This window comes from Castor canadensis, chromosome 9 (assembly GCF_047511655.1).
Source record: "Castor canadensis chromosome 9, mCasCan1.hap1v2, whole genome shotgun sequence".
Taxonomy (NCBI): domain Eukaryota; kingdom Metazoa; phylum Chordata; class Mammalia; order Rodentia; family Castoridae; genus Castor; species Castor canadensis.
The window spans coordinates 93995547-94019759 of NC_133394.1; the positions used below are offsets into that span (position 1 = coordinate 93995547).

At 39.5% G+C, this 24213-nt stretch overlaps 1 protein-coding gene and 1 long non-coding RNA gene across 2 annotated transcripts in view; one reads left to right on the plus strand and one right to left on the minus strand.

Annotated features, from left to right (window-relative positions):
• Parm1 (prostate androgen-regulated mucin-like protein 1) overlaps window positions 1–24213 on the minus strand; it is a 109058-nt gene that overhangs the window by 69127 nt on the left and 15718 nt on the right. The window lies entirely within an intron of this gene.
• Window positions 1542–16296, plus strand: LOC141410949 (uncharacterized). The gene is made up of 3 exons (XR_012435762.1): window positions 1542–1639; window positions 3568–3597; window positions 16103–16296. It is a non-coding gene; the product is annotated as an uncharacterized lncRNA (long non-coding RNA).

Consider the following 24213-nt stretch of genomic DNA (forward strand, 5'->3'; position numbering starts at 1 on the left):
ATGGTATCTTCATAGCCTAAACTAGGTGGAGAAATGGAGCTATTGTGCAGATAATTTTAGGTCAGAATGCAAGCCAAAACCCCAAACCAGTCCAGTTTGAAATTGCCTGGCTGTCCTCATTTAATCACTTGGCTCCACATGGAAGTTATTACTCCAGGAATTACCCAAATGACAAACAATCATGACATCCTGCACCAAGAGTACTGCAAAGCAGAGACTGCGCTCAACTTTTGCAAAACCCTCTACACCTAGATATGTGCATGTGATGGACTTCCTAGACTAGCACAGGACAAAAATAGTCCTCCTGTCATTAATCTTTACCTCAATTGGTAGATTCATGGAAATGTGTTTGCACTACTGTAAAGTTCTTACGTCTGTGTAAGCATCTTTTGACTGGAAAGATCATTGTGTTTCAAGGCCTTTGGCTCTAGAAAAGAACTAGTTGATGGTGGATTCTGCTACGCAGTCATCAGCAAAACCACATACCAAATCCCCAAAGCTATAGGCCTATAAGCCAATCAATTTGGGAGGAAATTGGCTGACCCTAGTTATGCCAACCCCAAGATCTAGATCTTGGATTCTAAGTCAGGTAGAATCTGCTCCCAGTCTACACCATGTCAAGCCTATGGATGCAAAAAAATTATCCAGGTAGGAGTCAAGCTATCAGACAAATGCCAGTGGTGGAGATGCCACTCAAATTGGAGTCAGATGGTATTAGTGTGACTGATGATGACAAACTGTCTCCTTCACAAACTTCAATCAGGCTTCCCTAAGCCTCCAACTCTGCCTCCAGCTTGGCCCTTGTCCTACCTGGCCCAGATTTGCAAGAATCTCCTCTCCCCTCCCCTCCAATCTCCACCCTGCAAAGCTGATAAAGTTCCTCAGCCCCCATGCCTTGGTCTGCCTTGAAGGAAAATCCTGGCATTTGGCAAGAATCCCTTTATTTTTGATGTCTTCTTTGTGATTTTCCACCCACTGACTCTCCCTATGCACCTTGGCTATAAATCTCCACTCTTCCCTATGGCTGTATTATCTGTCCTGCTCTCTCCCCTCTATTTTGATTATCTTGACAATAGTCCTGAGTAAAAGTCTTCCTCATCATTTTAACAAGTGTTAGGATAGTACTTTTTTTTAAATCAGTGATGACTATGCTGCAATAGGAGCCAAATGTCAAAGAACTTCGATGACAATGGATGCCACTATCCACTTAGCAGGGAGCTTCAGTTTTCCTTTTTTTTCTCCCACTTTATTTTATTTTCTTTCCCTCCTAGTTAACAAGGAGCCAAACTATTTCAGTTTTGTGATATCACCTTTAAATTCTCGATTTATTTTGAAATTCTTTTAGATTTACAGAAAAGTTGTAGCGATAATACAGAGAGTCATAATACACCCTACCACAATTGCTAGCATCATTCTTTTCTCAAAACTAAGAAACAAACATTGGCACATGGCTGTGGACTAAAAATCCAGATTTTATTTGGATCTCATCAGCTTTTCCATTAATGTCCTCTTTTTGTTCCAGGATTCAACCTAGGTACTACATTAAATCCAGTTGCTGCATCTTACCAGTCTCTTCTGGTCTGTGGCAACTTCACAGTCTTCCCTTGTTTCCATCACCTTGACAGTCTTGAGAACACTGGTGAGTTACCTAGTAGAATGTTCCTCCAAGGTGGGTGAGTCTGATGCTTTTCTCATGATCAGACCGGGCCTATGGACTTTCAGAAGGAACACCATGGACGTGAAGGGACTCTTATCTCATGATCATGTGTTTGAGGGGACCTTGGTCTGCATATTGCAAATGTGGCTGCCTTTACTCACTCATCTCATAGCAGGAGTCTTCAAATCCCACCACTGCCCAAACTGAACCCACTACATAAGCATTAGAGAAGAATTTTAGTAATGATTTCACCATGAAAGGTGGGTTTGAGGAAGGAGGAGAAAGTTACATTACATATAACAGAGCACAAGTTAAAAAAAAAAAAACGAAAACCTCCTTCTTTCACAAAGGAACACCAGCCCATGCATCTTCCACTTGCTCAGGCAGCTAAAATCCACCAACTCCAATCCACCTTCACCTCAGGCATCTGCACATCCATGATTCAGTGCAGCATGGGCCCATCTGAGTCCATCTGCACAGAAGACTCATAGGGACAGTAAATAAGAAATATTTTTTCATCACAAACAATTTTTATTTCTTTTACACAAAGCAATATTTATTCATTTTTTTCTACTCACATCTGTCAGCAAAAATTGACTTTGATACAGCATCCACTCATCAAAAATGAACTGGAGAGCGGTGGCAAATTGTCTTGCCCTTTGTTTCCGGGGCATGAAATAACTTAAGAGCTTACTTTGCCCAGATGTTCAGAATTGAACTTTCCTAACAGTCACACTCACAGGTAATCACAAATTCATTAATAACTTTTCTTTGGTTCTTTGCCACTTAATCTCCTTCTCTGTGTCCTAATTGTCTTTAGTCAAGTCTACTTCTCCCAGAGAAGTAAAAGCTAACTAAGCTACAGTCCTCAGAAAGACAGGCAATTTGTTCATTCCCTTAGCAACAAAAATTCTTTGTGTTTAGTCGCTAAAGCAGCTAGTCCCTATGCATTAATATTTTTTATTTATTTATGTTCTAATTCAACAGATATTTACTAAGGATTTGGGACTGCACAAGATCCTAGAAAGACAGCAGTAAATGAAATAGACTTAATCTTAATCTCACTCTCATAGAATTGATAGTCTAAGGAGGAGAGGATATTAAACACAATCATAAAAATAAAGTATCATTACAAACTATGATAAGAATCATAAAGAAAACATCATGAAGGATGCAATGACTGTGTGTGTATTGCACACACAATACAGGGGAAGTTGGTTTAGTTTTTAAGGGTGGGGTCAAGGAATACTTATCTGAGGTAAGTGACATTTTCAGGAGACATAAAGAATGAGTACGCTAAACTGGCCAAAGTGCAGATAAGGCTGAAAGCAGGGCCTGTTGGAACATTCTGTGACTATAGACTACAGTGTTTTTGGAGTGGAGAGATTAATGCAACTTCAGAAATCATGCATGGCCAACTTAAGATCAAGTTCAAGATTGTGGATGCTGTCCTCCAAGCAGGGCATATTGGGAAGTGCTCAGTAGGACAAGTTAAGTACTTCCATGATGTCATGCAAGAATGCTGTTTATACGGTGAGTAAAGTGCTCACTGACCTGTCCCTACCTCCCTTTAGCTACGGATGCTTCCACACCCACACCTATGTCTCAGGAAGCAGGAGAGCAAGGTAGCAAGCCTGCAGTCACCACCTGCCATTTCTTAACTACAGCCACTTGTAGCTAGGCTGGGATTTCTCCCTACAGAAAGAAACTTAGGTACCACAACAAGGCCACAATGCATCAGCATATTGGCCTCTTAGTTCAAAGGTAACTAACTACACTGGATGCTGCAGACTTGTGTCTGTACCTGATCAGTCATCTCTCTGTCTTTCAGTCTCTATGAATTGTCTCCTTCTAATACCTCACAAGTGGAATAATTCAGTTTATATCTCTTTTTTGTGCGTCTATATTAGGGACGGAATTCAGGCCCTCACGCTTACTAGGTAAGTGCTTTACTACTTCAGCCACATCCTAACTCTAGTATTTGTCTTATTTGTCTTTTTGTGACTGTCTTTATTTACACTACCTCTGCTCTCTTCTGATGGCCATCTGCATGGAATATCTTTTTTCATTCTTTTTACTTTCAACCTATTTGTGTCTCTAAATATAAAATGTCTCTTATAGAGAGCACAGAATTGATTCCATTCTGCAATCTCTGTTTTTTTCATTAAAAAGGTTAAGACATTTACATTTAAGGTAATTATAGATAAGGAGGGAATGATTTCTGCCATTTTGCTTTTCTTTTCTTTATACCTTATGCTTTTTTGTGCCTTATTTCCTTGTTTTTTGCAAGCTAATGTTTCAATTCCATATATATGTACATATAATATAGAGAGAGTATATATATGTGTACATATATATATATATATATAGTATAGCTATTTTCTTTGTGGTTACCATGGGGATGGCATTTAACATCTTACAATTGTAACACTCAGATTTATACATACAAAAAAACTTGTCTATTGTAATAACATATAAAAATTTGCTTCTATGCAGCTCTGTCCCCACCCCTTTCAGTTACTGATATTACAAAATTATACCTTCATACATTGTGTGCCCAAAAGCATAAATTAATATTTTTACATAGCAATCTTCTAAATAATGTAGAAGACAAAATGAGGAGTTACAAACCAAAGTTACAATAATACTAGCTGCTATACTTTGGATGCTGAATATCCCCACACAGGTCAGTGTTTTAGAGAGCTGGTTCTCAGGGTAGCACCATTGAAATGTGCTGGGGACCCTTTGGAGGTGTGGCCTCATGAGAGGCTTATAAAACCCCCTCAGGTCTTACAGGGCCTCTGTTGGCAATAATGGCGCTGATAGGTTTCGGTTCTTATTGCACCCTTAAGCTTCTGTTTTCCTGGGTCACGGTCCTGCCTCAAGTCTAGCTTGAATTCTCCTTCTGCACCAACCTCCAATCAGCATGAACCATAAGATCCTAACCAATCAGATCATGCCGAGTCTCACTGAGGGGTATTTAAGCCCCTGCCCTTCCTACTTCTCTCTCTTGGCTCTCTTGGCTCTCTCTCTCTCTTCCACCCGGCAATAAAGAATCTCTTGGCTAGATCACTCCTCTCCATGTGGTCACTTTTGGGGCCTATATTTCCTTACATTTGGTGCCATGATTCGGATGGGGGCTCCCCACTAATCCTGGTGGGACCCCCATTCCAACTCACCCCACGACCATCCTGAGGAAGTGACTGGCCAGGACTCATCCTCCCGATTGCTCTGCTTGCATCCAACACCGAACATTCTTTGGTGAGTCCACATACCCTTCTCGAGCTCCCTTTGGTGTCTCCGGGGTTTTCAAACACTCCCCGTTTGGCTATCTCTGGGTGGCTCAGGTGGCAGAGGGATTCCCTCAGTTGTCGGGCTTGGATCCATTTTGTCATGGGTCTCAGAGACCCCTTGTCAAAAAGTCTGGGCCTAGGTGACCCATAGCCCTCGACCACTCGGCCCAACATGCCACTAGAACTCAGTGATGACTGATTCTCGTGGGTCTTGTGCTGTTGTTGGGTATTTGTGCTGCGTGGGGACACCCCACAGTACATAATATCCTCCTCTCCCATTACGGGACCAGGTCCCACACAATGAGTGCCTCTACATCCTCTTTGCTGTCTGAATCCCCATTGAGATGCCTTCTCAATAATTTAGACACCTTGGGTTTGATTCCAGACATAAAACCAAAAAATTTAATCCACTTTTGCACTCAAATCTGGCCCATTTATCCTTTAGACAACCAAAATCACTGGCCCCTTTTCGGGTCTTTAAATCCCAACCTTTTACGGAACATATAACTACTGTGAGTGATCGGGACAATGGGGAGGGATTCCATTATGTCCAAGCCTTTTCATACCTCCGTCTAAATCCGGCTCTCTGACTTCAAACTCTCCCTCTGTACTTTCTGTTCCCCTGCGCAGATTCTATCAGCCTGTAAACCAGTTTCTAAATCAGCCAATTCCTCTCCAAACCTCCTCCTTCCCCACATGAACAGACTTCTTGCACTGCTTACCATACCTATCTCCTCCTATCTTCCTGAAAAACTTCCCCTGTCATAGAGTTAAGCAAGCCACTCCTTGCCAATTCCAGCTCTGGGAGAGCTCATGCTTTATTCGGTGACCAGAGAGTGGAGGTTTCATTTTTGCTGAAAGTCTGCCAGTACCAATCAATGGGAGCAACCAGGAGACACAGGTGATGGCTAATCCCTTAAGCATGTGTCATGCCTCCAGGCTCTGCCTTCCCCTCCCTTACCTAAGATGTCAGCACACCTTTTCTGCCTCCTCCATGGTCTCACCACGTGTCCTTTGTCTCTGTCTGCCTTCCCCTCCCTGGGCTTACTGGGACCCTGTAGCATGGTACCTTATGACTTAAGTTATTCCAACTAGTTTGCCAGGCCTCTCAGTCTAAAGTAACTTTAAGTCAGCTGCTTTACAAAAGCGCTTACAAAAACCTGCAGCTGCCACGCTTACGCTCTAACTCCGCCCCTACGAGGGGAAGAAGGAAAGCAAACAGACGCACCTGTGCACAGGATGCCAGCTTCTGGACACAGCAAAAATGCCTGCCATAGCTAAGAAATTCCATAGAGAGGATCCAGCACATCCTGGGCTGCCAGCCACATGTGGCCATGGCTGCAGCCCGCCACCACTTCCCCTAGAATAAACACGCACAGAGTACACAGGAAGGAGGGAGGGGCTGGGTCATTTGTCCCAGGTGTGTGTGGAGGGAGTGGCACCTTGCACAAGTCCTGCTCCTAGCCCAACCTCACACCTTGGGGCATCAGACCCAGCCCTTGTAAGCCAATTGTTAGCTCAAGGTTATAGTTCCAGAAATAACAAAATAGACATTACTGTGGTCTCTAAACTTCTCATTTAGAATTTTCTATACCTTTGGCCTCAGCATAAATTTTTCCCTCCAAATATTAACACTAGTTGTCTCGTACAGCACTGTTATCGGCCTGAAATGCCCTCTGAATGCCCTTCTCTAACTGTACAAATGATTTCTTTGTTGAAAAGATATCTTTTTATTAAAGAGGCTGCCTGCTTTTAGCTAAAAGATGGGATCCTAACATTTTGTTCTTTCTAGATGGGACCTGCATCTTCCAGTCTTCTGGCTGGTAGATGTTGGAAGCTTTGTACTGAGGTCGGCCTCAGTATGCCTTGGGTGACCAAGAGAAGTGGCCTTCACAGGGTTCCTTAAATTACAATACCATACTCCAATTAGACCTTTTCTATAAAAGTAAAAAAGTAAACTGAGGTCCTCTATACAAATTTCTACCTTCTAAGCCACCCCAATACTCAGAACCTCTTAATGAGTGCTTCCCTCTCCAACAGGCAATGGTAGGAAGAGGGCAAATTGTATGTCCCCTTCCAGTTATCAGATCTAAGGGAAATTTAAAAACATCTAAACAGCTGTACTGATGCCCAAATACATTCAAGCCTTTATCTCTGTGATCCAAACTTTTCAACTGACATGAAAGGATATTATGCTTCTACTAGACCAGACTTTTACCTCATTTGAAAAGCAATAGGATCTGGCCCAGGCCACTCAGGTTGGAAATGATTATGTGGTTCAAGCAGTAGAGTGCCACTTTACAAGCATAAAGTCCTGAGTTCAAGCCCAGTACAGCCAAAGTAAAAAATAATAATAATAATATTTGAGACTGAGGAAGTAGCTCAATGGGAGAATGTCTGCCCAGCATGTGCAAAGCCCTGGGTTCAATTCCCCAGCATAACTAAAAAAAAAATTAAAAAATGGTAAAGAAGATAAGTGGCATTAATGTCACTTCAGCCATCTCATAGTAGAAAAATGTAGTTTAACCTAGACCAGATCCCTCATTCTTCAAGTGAGGAAACTGAGGCCCAGAACAGCTCAGAGACTTGCTCTCCAGAGTGTCAGGTGTCAATGTAAAATAACAACTTTACTTTACAGCAACAACCTATCAGAAAGCATACCACGGTGGACTCAGAGTCACAGGTGAGAGAGGTTCTCCTCAAAGATAAATTTCTAACAGTCAGCCCCAGATATTTGTAAAAAACTCAGACTGTGGCTGAAGGGAAAAGTCATTGAGCCAAGTAATACAGCTAGCCATGTCTGTATTTATGGCTATGTCTGTATATCCAGGACCTTCCTAACAGGAGAGAAAAAGATAAGAGACACCATGGCCTCATTGCTGCTTTCAGAGAGGGTCCCACCCAACTGGGGCCTGTATCCTGAACTTGCTACCATCGTGGACAGGAGGGGCACTTCTGCAGAGAATGCTTAAAGGGGGACAGCCCGGGAGACAGCCCCGCCCCCAACCGAGACCCTGCCCTCTGCAAGGGTAACCACTGGAGGTCTAAGTGCCCCCGTCACCAGATGGAAGGCGAGGTGCCACCTTCTATGGATTGATGGGTCCAAGCCTCCTGGCCACACTCCACTTCTTGGCATCAATGTTGAGAAGCCATAATGGCAGAAAAACAAAAGGTCATTTTCCTCCTAGACAGTGGAGCCCATTTCTCTGTTTTACCTTTTTCTCTTGGTCCCTGGTCCAATGACAAAAGTTATCATTCAGGGCAAATCTGGCCAGCCCCTAGAATGCTAGTTTACCTGGCCTCTGGCCTGCTCTTGGGGAGACCTCCTCTCCTGTCACTCTTTCTCCATAGTACCTAAAATTCCAGTGTCCCTGCTGGGACAGGATTTACTATCTCAATTAAAAGCTCAAATTCTCCTCCCCCCAGGCAGCTATCTCTGCTGCCCCTTCCTTCAGGAACAAAGAAGATTCCACAGTGTGGACTGATGAGATGAGTGTAGGGGAAGCCAGGACGGCCCTCCCTATTCAAATAAAACTCAAAAATCCCTCACAGTTTCCACACCTAAAACAATATCCCCTCAAGCCTGAGGGACATGAGGCCTTATGCCTATTCCTTAAAACAACAAGGGCTACTAATTAGTTGTTCAAGCCCTTATAATAAATTTAAAATTCTTATAAAAGTTAATTTTAAAATACAAGTTACAAAGTAAACAACTGGAAAGGGTATAGATAGGTAATAAATGTATTTTTGGGGAAGTTAAAGGAAAAAGGAATGGTTTTTTTGGATGAGAAGGGATCTCGGAAAGAAGGGTTTGTCCTAAAGATTGTTTCAAATAGGAAAGATAAGGACAAACCATCAAAGGGTTTAGTATGTTGTGTAAAGGTTTAAGTAAGTTTTAAAAGTGCATAATAAAAAACTTCGATGTGTGATAAAGTTAAAGTTGAATGTAATCTAAGAGTTGCCTAAAAGATTTTTAGGGTCATGTCAAACTAAAATCAAATCCTCTATGTCTATGAAATAACAAGGTTATCTTAATATTGTTCTGCTCTGAGTAACATCTACAAAAAACCATTACAGAGAAAGATTTTATCAAAGAAATTATTTGTGTTTTCTGCTGATCTTGTCAAGCTTTAAGTACTAGTAAATCAGAGCTCATTTACATATTTGCTTATGTGTCTTAAATGACCACCTTGTAACAGTGTTATGTTATACTTTATCTAAATATGGAACAAACATTTAAAAGGTTAAAGGTGTCAATTTATATAAAATAATGAGCTAAAGCTCTCTTTTATCCAAGGGTGTTACATTTAAATCCTGACAGCCCCTGCCTCCCACAGGTCACCTACCTAGGTGTGGCCTTAAAGGGACAGACTCACTCCCTGAGTCATAAATGCATCAACCCAATCTTCCATTTCCCAACCCACATACCATAAGACAGCTTACAGCTTTCCTGACAGTTACAGGATTTTGCAGAATTCAGATCCCTAGGTATGTAGTCCCTGAACAGACACCTTTTTATGCTCCTTGTAATATTCCTATTTGGGTCTTAGATGATGTATGGCCACCCATTTCTCTCTCTGTAGTTGGAGGACTCTTGAAATTGTCCAGGGAAGAACATTTCACAGTGGTTCTCCTGGCCAATGCCCATCCCAATGCCTATGTTCTTGCTCTCCTATTCTTAATCTTCCTCCCTTGTATCACACTGCATGTCTCTATTGCTAATCAAAAGTTTAACCAGTTGTACCTCCAGGGATACCAACCTCTCCAAAATGCCAGGATAGTTGGCTGATACCCACCATGAGGAGGTTGGAGGAATGGCTCGAGACTATGACCTGTGGCTACAAGGGACCTTCATCAACTTCAGGGAAGAGGAAATCTTCATTTTTGGAGCCTGGGTGTATGCCATCATGAGGCTCAGCACCCCAACATTGTTTGCCAAGTAACCCTCCCTTCCCCTACGCCACCCCTTGCCAGCTCGAAGAAGCCAGAGCGAACACAACGCCCCCCTTCCTTAACAAACAAAAAAGGGAGGAATGTTGGCAATAATGGCGCCAATAGGTTTCAGTTCTTACTGCACCCTTAAGCTTCTGTTTTCCTGGGTCACAGTCCTGTCTCAAGTCTAGCTTGAATTCTCCTTCTGCCCAACCTCCAATCAGCATGAACCATAAGATCCTAACCAATCAGATCATGCCGAGTCTCACTGAGGGGTATTTAAGCCCCTGCCCTTCCTGCTTCTCTCTCTTGGCTCTCTCCCTCTCCCACCCAGCAATAAAGAATCTCTTGGCCAGATCACTCCTCTCCACATGGTCACTTTTGGGGCCTATATTTCCTTACAGCCTCTTTCTCCTTCCTCTCTTTCCTTGCTTCTGGACTTGTGAAGTAAGTGTTATACTAGTCCACAAAGATTCTGCCACGATATGCCACACCTGTTAGCAGCCAAAAGCAAAGGGGCACTCAGTCTTGAACTGCAACTGCTAGATCCATGAGCCAAAACAGTTCTTTTCTTTTTATAAGTTAAATTCTTCAGGTGTTTCATTATAGTGATGGAAAGCTGACTAATAAACTAGCTTTTAAAACTTTCTTTGTGGTACTAGAATTTGAACTCAGGGCTTAATGCTTCCTAGGTAAGTTCTCTACCACTTGAGCCAAGCCTCAAGCCCTAAAACTATCAGTTTTTTAAAAGACTATTATTCTTTTAAGTTGGGTAGAATGCAAAAAGAGGAGTTACAAATGAAAGTTAAAATAACCCCAACTTTAAAATTTTCCCATGCATTTACCTTTACTGAGATCTTTTTTTCCTTCATATGATTTAAAGTTACTGTCTAGTATCCTTCAACTCAATCTGAAAGACTCTTTTTAGAAATTCTTTCAGGTTAAATTTGGTAGTAATGAACTTTCTCAATTTTTGTTTTTCTGGGAGTGTCCTAATTTCGCCTTCACTTTTGAGTTTTATCCAAAAGTGAAGTTTTATTCTTGGTTGACAGATTTTTAAGCACTTTTTAAAGCACTTATGTATTAGCCTACTACCTCTGTGTCTCCAAAGTGTCTGAACTAATGAAGGATTTCTTGTCTATAATGGGTCACTTCTCTTTTGTTGATTTCAAAATTCTCTTTGTCATTCAACAGTTTGATTATAAATGTGTTTTAGCATGGATCTTTTTGAGTTTATCCTACTTGAAGTTTGTGAGCTTCTTGAATGTTTATATTAATGTCTTTCATTAAATTTGGGTATTTTTTAGCCATCATTTCTTTCAGTACTCTAATTGCTTTTTTCTCTCCCTCATTTCCTACTGAGACTCCATAATGTGTATGTTGGTCTACTAGCTGGCATCCTACAGATCCCTGCATTCTGTTCACTGTTCTTTGATATTTCTTCTCAGCTTCAATAATTTCTGTTGTCCTATCTTCAAGGTCACTAATTCTTTCTTTACTCTGCCTTCATCTGCCTTTGAATCCCCTTTAGGGAATTTTTCATTTTAGTTATTTCACTGTTCAGCTCCAGAATTTTTGTTTATTTCTTTTTAGGTTTTTCATTTCTTTATTGATATTTCCATTTTGTTTCTTTGACTTTATCCATATCTTCCTTGAATTCTTTGAGCACTTTTAAGATAGCTGCTTTAATTTCTTCATCTTGTAAATCCTCAATCAGATATTTTACAGGGCAGTTTCTATTGGTTTTTTTTTTTTTCTTGAACAAGTCATACTTTCCTTTTTATTTGTATCTCTTGTGATTTTATTTCTGAGTTGAGAATTAGACATTTGAATCTAATAATGCAGTAACTCTGGAAATTAAGATTATTTAATTTTTTTTATTAGTATAGGCTGTGTCTACACTGGTGATCATCCCGAGGTGTAAACAAAGTCTTCTCTGGGTCTTTTGCAAGCCTGTGCCTTTCTGTGGGCATGTGTCCTGATATCCTGATATACTAACTTTCCCACATAGGTGATTGCTTTTGACTATTTTAGGCTTTAAATGCTTGTCCCTAAGGGTAAAAAGAGAAAAATTAAGGGGGGGGTTAAGCAAAAAGAATAGTGTGCTGGTCCTTTAGATTTCATGGACCTGCTTCAGCCAGTGGGAGAGAGGTTTACAACAGTGAGGAGAGGGGTGAGTTTATGGCTGACCCCAGGTGTCTGCACCTCCAAGATCAGAAGCAGTAATTAGTAATCAGAATACAGATCTCTGAAAAGGTATTTCTTGACAACTGCTCCTCAGCAACTATGAGCTGACATTGACTGAAATTCACCACAACTTACCATCCAGCCCTTCCCCTGGAAGTAGAAATCCTTCTAATAGACTCAGAGTTCAAAAATAGTTGAACCAGAATCTGCCAGTGCAACTATCATTTAGATGAGGAGTCTTCACCTTGATCACCTTTTCTTTTTTTTTTCTTTTATTATTCATATGTGCATACAAGGCTTGGGTCATTTCTCCCCTCTGCCCCCACCCCCTCCCTTACCACCCACTCCACCCCCTCCTTCTACCCCCCACCCCCTCAATACCCAGCAGAAACTATTTTTCCCTTATTTCTAATTTTGTTGTAGAGAGAATATAAGCAATAATAGGAAGGAACAAGGGTTTTTGCTGGTTGAGATAAGGATAGCTATACAGGGAGTTGACTCACATTGATTTCCTGTGTGTGGGTGTTACCTTCTAGTTAATTCTTTTTGATCTCACCTTTTCTCTAGTTCCTGTTCCCCTTTTCCTATTGGCCTCAGTTGCTTTTAAGGTATCTGCTTTAGTTTCTCTGAGTTAAGGGCAAGAAATGCTAGCTAATTTTTTAGGTGTCTTACCTATCCTCACCCCTTCCTTGTGTGCTCTCGCTTTTATCATGTGCTCATAGTCCAATCCCATTGTTGTGTTTGCCCTTGATCTAATGTCCACATATGAGGGAGAACATACGATTTTTGGTCTTTTGGGCCAGGCTAACCTCACTCAGAATGATGTTCTCCAATTCCATCCATTTACCAGCAAATGATAACATTTCGTTCTTCTTCATGGCTGCATAAAAATCCATTGTGTAAAGATACCACATTTTCTTAATCCATTCGTCAGTGGTGGGGCATCTTGGCTGTTTCCATAACTTGGCTATTGTGAATAGTGCCGCAATAAACGTGGGTGTGCAGGTGCCTCTGGAGTAACCTGTTGATCACCTTTTCTTAACCAATGACTGCTAAAATGTTTAACAATCTCCATTTTCTAATGATGGAGATTTTGGACTCATTTTTCATAAGTATAAAAAGGCCTGCATTTTTGTTAACACAAGTTTAACACTCAAGGAAAATAACACAAATAATAACAATATAACAACAAAAAAATGGTAGTTATGAAAACAATGAAGCTTAGCACTTCGTACTAAATGTTCTGTTGCCAACATATGTTTCCATTATTTTTGCCATTTTCCAAATGTTTGCCAAAACTAGGGTACTAAATATCTGTCAGTAAGTAATGGAGATAGGGCTACTGAAAGCAACATGTATATCATATCTGGAACCAAAGGAGCAGAAATGTGCCTGGTAGGGGAGGGAAGGAGAGGTTATCAAGAGGGACCTCAGATCTCATGATGCTTGGGCAATAGCACTTTTTAAAGTGGAAAAGATAATCAAACCCGACCTCAGGATAATAATTTTTTTCCTAGGGAATGAGAAGAGCTGCTGGGTTCTAATACCAGGTTTGCCATTAACTAACTGTATGACCCTGGGCAAGATGGGGGAGGAGGAGGGCTTTCTATCAATCTCTAAGATCTCTTACAGGTAAAACATTTTATGTTTCCACCACTCTAGACATCCACTATCCAATATAGTAGTGACGGAGGCTGTGTGGTTATTTAAATTAAGTAAAATGATACTTTAAGTTCTTTAGCTGTTCTAACCACATTCCAAGTACTCGGTAGTCAGATGGAGCTCAGGGCTACTGAGTAGGACAACACATAGAGAGAAGATTCCATCATCACAAACTGGCCAGCCCAGTCTTACACCTTTTCTTTAAAAAGACCTTGAGAAGTTAATGGAAACACTATTTATGTTCTAAGACAATGTTATTAATTTTATTACAAAAGTGACTATCGATTCCATGAATGCTACTAAAAGGTGACATTTATGGAGCACAACTGCATGCTAGCATTGTGCTACCATGATTTAATCCTCACAACCTGGTGAGATAGGAACTGTTCTCATTTTTACAAATGAGAAAACATGATTCAGCATGTCTAAGTGAGTTATTTGGAACCAAATAATAGAAGTGGCAGCTTGAGCCCATTGACTCTCATAATGACAAGCCCCAGACATTTTACTCTGGTTCCAAGATTGGTCTCTGAGCTCACTGTCTTATGGTCAAGACTCACAGATTCTTTTTTACAGTTCTCTTTATGGGTACTGGAACTTTGTAACCGCTTTGCCTAGCATATTCTCCCTCTCCCCTTTGATTGACAACTTCTTACTTACCCTTTAAAAAATAAATTATTAAAATAAAAAAAAATAAATTATTACTTCTCCACCAGGTAAATAATTGCCCTGTCTATTTTGGGCTTCTACTACATTCCATTCACACCTCAATTGCACAGCCTACCAGGCTGCATTACATAGTTTCTTTATAAGACTAGTCCCCTACAGACTGTTAGTATATTAAAGATGAAAGTTGTGCCTTAATCATTTTTGTTTAAGAACTAGTCAATGTTTACTGAATGGAACTATCAAAATATCTTTCTAAGAGGAACAGTCATTACCCTTTCCAACCATTCTGGCTTACTTATGTGCTTACTATTGTTCTTTTTGTGTTTGTGTGTGGGGGTACTGTGGTTTGAACTCAGAACTTCATGCTTGCAAAACAAATGCTCTACTGCTTGAACCATGCCTCCAATCCATTTTGTTCTGGTTATTTTGGAGATGAGGTATCCCTAACTCCTTGCATAGGCTGACTTTGAATCATAATCCTTCAGATCTCAATATTCCAAGTAACTAGGATTACAGGTGTGAGCCATGGGGAGCCCAGTCTTACTGTAGCTCTTATGCCACTCTTTATCTGCAAGCAGAGTACTCTAGCACCTTTAAGGAAGAGAGTAAAGCAATTTCTGGATAGTTCTTCCTAAGCTCTGCAAGCATTTTATCAATTATAGGCAACAAAATACTGCCAATTCTACCTACCAATTCTACCGATTCTGCTGAAGTTCTTCTGTCCACATTTTCTACCCTGCACCAAGCTTGGACAACACTGCCCACAATGACAAAACAACTTGGAAATACTATAGCCCTATTAGAGTGCAGTTTGGTTGTTGTCTCGCTTCCACTCCTCTCTGAAGCAACGGACTGCAGCTGCTTAAGTAATGGATATTAAAGCTATTCAAAAACCTTGTCACACAGTTGAAAAGACACCTGGTAGTCCTACATTCTCTAGGGAGCAGACAGCATCACCTTATTCTCTCCCCTGTAGCTCTTTGCAGCTCCTCACTCCAAGTAACAGAAGAACAAAATGTTATTCTGTCCTCAAAAGTCATATAGGTACTTCTATCTTAGGTCATCCTTTTTGCTTCTGCCTCTTAGAAAAAGCTGAGGGAGGGTTAAATGGTAAATAAGAACAACAAGAGCAACATAACAACCTAATCACTCAAGCTAGCAAACAAGCAGCAAAATTACAGCTATTACCAAAACAAATTGCAAGAAGAGGTAATACTAAATATGGAAGATCGCCTGTATTTCAGGACTGGTCTAGGTAAACTAATCACCTATAATAATTCAACAATCCTAAAAGGTTAGCTTAGCGATCTCACTTTACAGATAGAGACCAGACAAAAAGCACCAAGTAATAGAGCACAGATGTAACGGTAGAGAGATTTCAGTTTGAGTATGGGAGCCACTTACTCTGTGGCTTCTTCTAAGCTGTTGGCAAGAACTTTAAGAGGTTTTATACTTTAAGAATTCTTATGCTTGTGGGGGAAGAGGGAGGACTGCTACCCCTTCAAACGACTGCTAACGTTCTTTCAAGCTGTTTTTGTTGTTGTTTGTTTGTTTTAAATAAGGCTCTGCAAGGAAAACTACAAGGAACTAGTCAAAATTGATGACTCATGCTGAGTCACTCTTCTGTGGTAACCTGGGGTAATATTTGTTAATTATAATCTCATTTTAATTCTAATTTTAATTCTAAATTCTCTGTCCCCAGGAGGCATTCCGATCCGCTGTTCAGCATGCAACATATGAGGAAGGATAATCTTGCATATGAAGGATAATCTCGAACTGAGCACCTCTCCACTCGATGATGAGTCTTTCCTGTACAAATAAGCATGGATTTCCCCCAGTAAAAGCTCCATGCTTTCTTTGTTTCTGGAGACACTATTTTGGGGGGTTATCCTTCATGTTCCCATTACTCATACAAGTAATAAACTTCTTTTAACTCTCTTTTCTGCTAGTTGTGGTTATTTGCTTTGCTTTCACCAAGGGGTCAATCTATTGTGTTTTGTTACAGTTTTGGGCAAATTATTCTTCCTCAGTAAATCTATTTTCTCAAGTCGAGCTAGAGATCAGTTGGACCAACCTTCCAGAGGTGTCCTAGAATCAAATATGGTAATGTCTGTAAATTGACCAACACAATGGCTGGCATCTTATTAGATTTAATAAATGTCAGTCTCCTCTTCCCTGGCCTGTTGCATGGCAGAGTTGGAATTCAAAGAGCAGGGTCATCAGGGTCATGGGCCTCCCAAACTCAGGTTTTCTGCAGATCTGAAATGAGGACTTCTCTAAGCTTTCCTTCACCACTGTGGAGATTCAATCAGACTGACTGAACTTGAATGATTCCTTTGTGCCAGCAAACCACTCCAATATTTTATGTGTCTATACTCAGATAAAAATGTCTTAGAAGTCAAAATTATAATACATAAATCATGCATTTCCAAATGCATTCTAATGAATCTTCTCTAGAGCCTGATCATAAAAATATCTCTGTCAGGCACTTACTGTCTTAGACCTATCTGGGAAAAAAAGTTTGAAGTTGGCAAAAAATAATAATCACTGTTTCAGTTTCTATGGAATTTACAAAAAGCCAGTAAAGACATAAGGAATAACTTCCTTCTCCTACATCTCTCTTGCCACCCCAGTTTTGAATCAGGCTGTGTTTTCTTCTGGAAGGAAAAGAAAATGAAAATCCACAAAAAATATTCTTGTAAAAAGTTGTAGACTACATTTCCAACTGGAGAAGATTTCATAGGTATATTTATCCTTTGTTTGCTTGATATGGAGAAAAGACTGTATACTTTTAGAAAAATTCTTCAAACTCAAACTTTGGGGAATGCACTGTTTATCTTAGTGTTGAATTTCTTTTTCAGATTGCTCCTTCTCTAACGTACAAGTCTATAAAATTGGTTTCACCTGGCAACATACTCTGCAACCTGTGTGCCCCTCCCCAACCTAGGTCTGATGCCCTGAGAACACTGTAGAGATAGGCATGGTGCAATGGAAGAGCATAAACTTGGAGTCAAGAGATCAGCATGAGTACTGCATCTTTGACTTTGTACATGTCACCTCAATTTCATATCCATTTTTCTCATCTCTCTAATGGATGCATTATAACTGACTACCAAGAGCTTGGAGGATCAAGTGTCATGTTGTGCCTGTAAGTTCTGAGGAAACCACTGGCTGTCTTATGCATGTTTCCCTTTATTACTAGAATTTAAAAAGCAGGAGCCTGAAGAACTATATACACTGGGTAGTATTTTTAATTTTTAAATTGAAATTCATCCTTGCTACTAGTTTGATTTTTTTTGAGAACCTAAACTTTGGAGACCTTTGTTAACATAAGTGGTTTCTAAAAATACTGAGCTTTGTGCATTAAAATGGAGATTTTATGACTCTTCATAATGTCCTATAATGGAAAGGACACAAAACCAAGAAGCCAAAACATGCATGACTGACTCCTGTGCCCAGTGACACATCTTTGAGCCATTCTTTCCCTCCACTTCCTCATCTGAAATTGAAGAGGTCAATTTCTGTCTTTGAGGGTAATCTGAGGGCAAGATGACTGCATACAAGAACAATCTTTATGAAGAAGCCATAGCCCAAATAAACTTGTGTTAGTACTGAAAGATTTTAAGGAGATTTATGAATATTCAAAGAAAGGCCAAAGCATTTAATGGTCAAATTAATCGCAGAATGAACAACAGTAGAGGATTTTAACCTTATTGAGAGCACAAAGCTCAGATACTGGATAAAATCTATGGATCTTCCAAGGAAAACAAGGCACACAAGTACTTACACACAATGTTTAATGCAATTTCAAGCATTTTTGTGAACTTCCTGATGCTCCTTTATGGGTCATTGAAGTTTTGGCAGACCACAGGTTAAGAATCTACTTTAGATCACAAACAACAGATACTAATGATCATCATTTAATAGTTTTATTCAACAGAAGACAATGGAATCATGGACATTATCAGTGTGACCTTACCACAACTGTTAAACAAACTTTAAATACATTTTTCTTTTTCATTTTTCAAAATTTGCAACCTACATTATGCAGACTAAGCTTAGTTACTGGACTATTTCAGTTACCAGAGCATTTCATTCATGTTTCCTATTAAATCAAAACAAGTTTTTGCATATCTTACCTATTTTCTATAGTATAAACTGAATTTGTGCCTCAAAATCATGCCATACAGCAAGAAAGCACAGATTGAATTAGTCTAGTGTTCCTTTTAAAGCCACATTGCTTAATGCTTTTGAAAGAAACTTTATCCACCTTAGCTTATGTCTAAATTCTCAGATGAATTTTGTTCTGTTAATCAGGTTTCCTGAATGTACGCAGCTAATTGCCTGTGTTCTGCCAAATTCCTCATCACAAAGAAAAAAATCAAGTGTTACTTAGGCATGATGTTTAAAAATGCATTTTTATAAAAATAAAGTCAAGGAAGCACATAAACAGAATAATTTGCATTTAGGAGCCTGAGTGCTGAGGCTCAACATTACCATTGCAGATTGGATTTAAGACCTGCCACCAGTTTCCTTCTGTCATCACCAGCAATGGAAATTGCTCTCCTGCAGGTGCAGGGTTGGAGGGTGTATTCCAAACACGATAGTAGAATGTGTTTCAGAACCAAAAGTGAGAAGGAAATGAGCAGGTAGAATCACTGGGTGTACAACAAGGTCGGAGCTCTACATTGTTCTTTGTGTAATTTCAAGAAAGCAGCAACATACTTTGTTAGGCATTAGGAGTCAAACCCAGGTCAAATTTGGGTTGTTAAAACCTCGCAGTCAGTACTCAGGAAAGAACATGGCACACTTCCAAGTCCAAGCTGCCACTGTTGGTAAAGTTTGACTAGAATAGACACAGCTTAAGAAAGAACATAAATGTCAACACGCTTAGCAAAGTGAAGTATCAAATGGCTCGGTGCCTCTCTAGTTCAGGTTTTCTGTGCCTTCCCAGAAACCCACAACCCAACCCTGATTAAGTCTAGACAAAATTAGCTCTTTTCCTTAGAACTTCTGTCCCTTCACATACAATCTCAAGGGCTCTTGGTTCTTGTTTAAATAATACATGTTCCCTCCCCACTAACTTCCAGAAGAATTTACTTCAGATGTTGAGACTTAGAGCTTCAGAGGATATATTCCAGATCTACTCCTACTTTGGGCATAGGTGCCACATCAGGTCTTAAGCTGTAACTCATGCAACCTTTGAAGAGGTGGCCCAGCCAGCCACCTCTTCAAAGCAGTCAGCTTGACTTGCCAAGAGACACTGGTTTCATCAGACATGACCCACTTCCCTTCCTTGTCTTGTCAGGGTTGGAGCCCCAGCTGGCTCATCCACTTCCCTTAGTCAGGTATCTCTGGAGAGGCAAAGATGTTCTCAGATGTCAGTGGCAGTGGGGATCACTTTTCAAACTTTAATGTTTCTTGCGATTTCTTTCATTCTGGAAGAATTATCATAAAGTGCAATCTTCTGTGGAAAAGTTTGGTCATTCCAAGCATGTGCCCCAAGCCAGATATATGAGCCGGCTGACCTGCTCACCCCTTATGCAACCCCAGATTTCATGATTAACTCTTGTAATCTTAATTGTTTTAGAAAAACAAATCTCAAAGCTTCTAAAACTCTTTACCCCTGATCTCCTGGGCACCAACTTTGAGTCTCAGGCTGTCTTACCACATTGCTTTGGCAATAAAATGTCTCTCCCTAGGATTTAAAAAAATATAATGAGGCTGTTCTCTTGCTTTACAACTTTCTATCTCAGCTTGAATCCAGTTCTCATCAAGGAGCTTTGTTTATAATATCAGAGCTTTACAGCTTTTTAAAATTCTGTTTTATTAAGGTGTAATTTCTATCCAACAAAATTTACACATGTTAAATGCACAGGTTGACACCTTTTGACAAATGTATATACTGTGTACTCACACCTTAATCAAGATACAAAATACTTCTGAGTCCTCTAGAAATTTCCTTCCCTCATGACCGCAGAAGCACTAATGTGGTTTCAATTATTGTAGATAAAATGACCTGTTCTAAAATTTACATAAATAGATCATACAAATAAATACTCCATTGTACCTGCTTTCTTTTCTTCAACATAATGTCTGTGAGATTCATCCACGTTGCTGCATGTATAAGTTATTTGGGGCCAAAAAGCTTTCCACGCTACAGTTTAGCTATCTCTTTGCATGCTGATGAACATTTGGTTAATTTGTAATTACGAATGAAGCAGCCATGAACATCCAAGCACACCTTGTTTAATAACTGATGCTTTCGCTTCTCTTTTGGAAATACCTAGGAAGCAGGGTTGCTGACTCATCAGGTCATTATGTGTTAACTTTTCAAGAAACTGCCAAATGGTTTTCTGAAGTGACTGCCCCTCCAGCAATGTGTAAGCTTTCCTTTCCAACCCACCCTACAGTCAGTTTTTTTCCATTTTAGCCATTCTGTAAGTGTGAAGTGATTGATTAATTGATTGATTTTGCAGTACTGGGTTTAGAGGCTTGCTAGGCAAACCCTCTACTACTTGAGCCCTGTTTCCAGCATTTATTTATATTATTGTTGTACAAAATTTACAAAATTTCTTACAGGCATCATAGATGAATTCTCCTCCTCCATCATTCTCTTTTATCTCCTCTCCCTCCGTTCCTGGAATAGTTTCAACTGGTCTCACCTACTTATTTATTTTTGTTTTCTTATTTTGATTCGAGATGCTTGACTTTGAAACCAGACCCTCATGCCTGAGAGGCAAGTGCTCTACCACTAAGCTTCATCTCTGACCCCTTTCTGTGTTTTTTTAAACAACTTTGTTGAGGTATAGTCTATAATAAAAACTCACTATTATAACTGTGCAATATAATGATTTTTACTAAATTTAGAGACCTGTGTAAACCTCATTACAAACCAATTTTAGAATTCTGTCATGCCAAAAAGTTCTCCCTTGCCCATTTGCAGTCAGTCTCTGCAGAACATTAATTTTTTTATCCTTTAAAGAATAACTCACATCAATAAAGGGTTTAGACAGAAGACCTCTCACTTTTCTTAGAATAGTTATTTTACCAAAATATGCAAGCTATTTAATTAATTATATCTCCAATGAGTGCAATTATATTTTTTTTCAACAGAAAAGTTTCAAATGCTGATTTCCTTTCAACTTAAAGGACAGCCATAATTCTAAAAGAATATTGAATAGGTAGGATCAGAACCAAGTAAATATCCATATTTACCTAATAAAGACCTTCGTTAATAATCAGAAGAGATGAGTGAGTATGATTATGGCTCTTAAGTATATAAAATATTCTACTTATTTATGGGGAGAGAAAGTAAATTTTAGGTACTCCTGAAAATGTATGAATCCAATGAATATTAATTTTTCCTAAAAGGATATTCTAATGTTATTTGACTTCCCACTTGTAAAATTCTTCTGATCATTTTAGTAAGGAGGGAAGTAGGAAAAGAAAGAAGGGAAAATACATTCTACACACGTACTTTTCGCAGAAATTGACTGTCCTAGCATGTCATGATTTTATGTATTTTTTTCATGAAAGACTCCTGTGACCTCTTATATCCATACATGTAATAATATATTATCTAGAACTAAGAAAAACATATTTTTAGAAAGTAGATCCTGTCTCACATGAACAGAAGAGAGGTATCATTTCTATTTTGCAATGAGCTACACTAAAGAACAGGGGGCTATTTTCAACTCTTGCAAACTTTTGCTCTGTTGTTAACAGCAATATAGTATTAAAAGTAGCAGAGTAGAAGTGAAAAACAGTGCTTAAAACTTACCATAGGGATCCAAAATAGTACATGAACAAACACTAGCCTTGTCTAAATCAGAATGCTCTTGAATTATCTAGACACTTCTCACACTTGGGCAAAACCAGTGCTGCTGTTGCTTAGTATAGCCCATTCTGTGTAGAGCTTTAAGGAAGGACATTAAAAACCTCATTGATTTAGACTGTTTTTAATGAGTCTGATTTTTTTTATTGTTGGGGGATGGATGGGGGATGCCACAATATGTGGCATTTACAAAATTTCTTACAGTGTAGCAAATATACTTGAAGTCACCCTCTCCACTGCTCTCTTTTATCCTCCCTTCCCCTGTTCCTGGAATAGTTTCAGCAGGTATCATTTCTGCATTTATATACATGTGTACACAGTATTTGCACTGCACCTACACCCTCTCCCCGCCATCCCCACACTATAACAATATCCCCCTCCCCTTCCCCAGGCAGGACCTATTCCACCCTCCTGTTCTCCAATTTTATAGAAGACAAAAGAAAAAGGGAAAAAAGAAAAAAATGACATTTTTGCTTAAGATAAAGCAAAGGAAGTTTCCTTGCGATATTATAACCTTAATTGGTTCATCTTCACTATTTTTCTTCATTCTTCCTTAGTCCCTTTCTGAAAGGGACTGGTTTCAGCTGGTTTAAAAATTCTATATTCATTCTTGTATAGAGAGTAAATCAACCATATCCACCTTCTTAGTTTCCTTCTTTTTCCCTACCCCTCTCGTATGTGACCTTGCCTTAGTGTGACCTGTTTTTCATAATATTGCAATATTTAGATCTATATTCCACAGGTGAGAGAAAACATTTGACTTTTGACCTTCTGAGCCTGGTGAACTTCACTTAAGATGATGTTCTCCAGTTCCATCCGTTTACCTGAAAATGACAAAATTTCATTCTTCTTTGTGGCTGAGTAAAATTCCATTGTGTATAAATACCACATTTTCTTAATCCATTCATGAGTAGTGGGGCATCTTGGCTGTTTCCCATAGCTTAGCTGTAGTGAATAACGCTGCAGTAAACATGGGTGTGCAGGTGCCTTTGTTGTAAGCTGACTCACATTCCTTCAGATATATCCCTAGGAGTGGTATTGCTGGATCATATGTCAGTTCTATTTTTATTTTTTTGAGGAGCTCTCATACTGTTTGCCATAGTGGTTGTACTAATTTACATTCCCACCAGCAGTGTGTGAGGGTTCCTTTTACCAAATCTTCACCAACATTTGTTATTGTTTGTGTTCTTGATGATAGCTATTCTATCATGAGTGAAGTGGAATCTTAACATGATTTTGATTTGTATTTCCTTTACGGCCAGGGATGGTGAGCATTTTTTCATGTGCTTTTTAGCCATTTGGACTTCTTTCTTTGAAAAGGCTCTGTTCAGTTCATTTGCCCATTTCTTCATTGGGTCATTGATTTTTTTAGGAGTTTAGTTGTCTGAACTCCCTGTATATTCTGGTTATCAGTCCCTTGTCAGATGTATAGCTGGCAAAGATTTTCTCCCATTCTGTGGGTAGCTTCTTCAATTTAGAAACCATTACTTTTGTTGTGCAGAAGCTTTTTAATTTCATGTAGTTTTATTTGTCAATTGAGTCTAATATTTTGAAAGTGTGTGAAGATACTACCTTCCTCTAATTTTTCCTCCTTTCTGTTTTCTTTTTCCCAATTTTTTTTCTTGCTTTTCACAATGTTGCAGGATGTTACTGTTACTTAACAGTCAGGGGCTAGGTAGGCTGTCTCCATGTGTTCAAGAAATGTCACCTCCAAATGCCTATAATACTCAGGTTGAAAAACACCTGATTTAAGCAGTCTCAACCAGTCTTCTACCAGCAAGAGCAATAAATAAACAAGTAAATAAATAAACAAAAATGTGAACTGATAGCAATGCCTGTCTAATTGATTATTAGCTCCTTTTATCAGTGGGAAAAGGTCTTTCAAAACACGATGGGCTATAAAAATAATATAACTGCTCTAGGTTGAACTGTGCCTCCAGCCCCTAGTACTCATGATGTAACCTTGCTTGTAAATA